The following is a 1,546-nucleotide window of genomic DNA, read 5'->3' on the forward strand; positions in this document are numbered from 1 at the left end:
CGGATGAGATCCCGAACGTCACGAGGAGTTCCGGAATGGTCCGGAGGTAAAGAATTATATATAGGAAGTGCTGTTTCGGCCATCGGGACAAGTTTCAGGGTCACCGGTATTGTACCGGGACCACCAAAAGGGTCCCGGGGGTCCACCGGGTGGGGCCACATGGGCTGTAGGGGGTGCGCCTTGGCCTACATGGGCCAAGGGCACCAGCCCCTAGAGGCCCATGCGCCAAAGGGACAAGAGGAGGGGAGAGTCCTAAAAGGGGAAGGCACCTCCGAGGTGCCTTTGGGAGGATGGACTCCTTCCCCCCCTTGGCCGCACCCTTCCTTGGAGGAAGGGGCAAGGCTGCGCCCTCCCCCTCCCCCTTGGCCCTATATATAGTGGGGGGAAGGGAGGGCAACCATACCTAAGCCCTGGCGCCTCCCTCTCCCTCCCATGACACATCTCCCTCCTCCCGCAGCGCTTGGCGAAGCCCTGTTGAAATCCCGCTACTTCCACCACCACGCCGTCGTGTTGTTGGATCTCCATCAACCTCTCCTCCCCCCTTGCTGGATCAAGAAGGAGGAGACGTCGCTGTTCCGTACGTGTGTTGAACGCGGAGGTGCCGTCCGTTCGGCGCTAGGATCATCGGTGATTCGGATCACGACGAGTACGACTCCATCAACCCCGTTCTCTTGAATGCTTTCGCACGCGATCTACAAGGGTATGTAGATCCACTCCTCCCTTGTTGCTAGATGACTCCATAGATTGATCTTGGTGACACGTAGGAAAATTTTGAATTTATGCTACATTCCCCAACACCTTTGTCATCGGTATGTTATTGCCCGAGATTCGATCGTCGGTATCTCAATACCTAGTTCAATCTCGTTACCGGCAAGTCTCTTTACTCGTTCCGTAATGCATCATCCAGTAACTAACTCATTAGTCACATTGCTTGTAAGGCTTATAGTGATGTGCATTACCGAGAGGGCCCAGAGATACCTCTCCGATAATCGGAGTGACAAATCATAATCTCGAAATACGCCAACTCAACAAGTACATTTGGAGACACCTGTAGAGCACCTTTATAATTACCCAGTTACGTTGTGACGTTTGGCAGCACACAAAGTGTTCCTCCGGTAAACGGGAGTTGCATAATCTCAGTCATAGGAACATGTATAAGTCATGAAGAAAGCAATAGCAACATACTAAACGATCAAGTGCTAAGCTAATGGAATGGGTCAAGTCAATCACATCATTCTCCTAATGATGTGATCTTGTTTATCAAATGACAACTCATGTCTATGGCTAAGAAAATTAACCATCTTTGATCAACGAGCTAGTCAAGTAGAGGCATACTAGTGACACTCTGTTTTGTCTATGTATTCACACATGTATTATGTTTCCGGTTAATACAATTCTAGCATGAATAATAAACATTTATTATGAAATAAGGGAATAAATAATAACTTTATTATTGCCTCTAGGGCATATTTCCTTCAGGGGGCGCCACCCCTTGTGGGCTGCCTTGCCTCCCTCGTATGGCCCATATGACCCATATCTTCCCCCG

The sequence above is a fragment of the Triticum dicoccoides genome, chromosome 3A (assembly GCF_002162155.2).
Source record: "Triticum dicoccoides isolate Atlit2015 ecotype Zavitan chromosome 3A, WEW_v2.0, whole genome shotgun sequence".
Lineage (NCBI taxonomy): Eukaryota > Viridiplantae > Streptophyta > Magnoliopsida > Poales > Poaceae > Triticum > Triticum dicoccoides.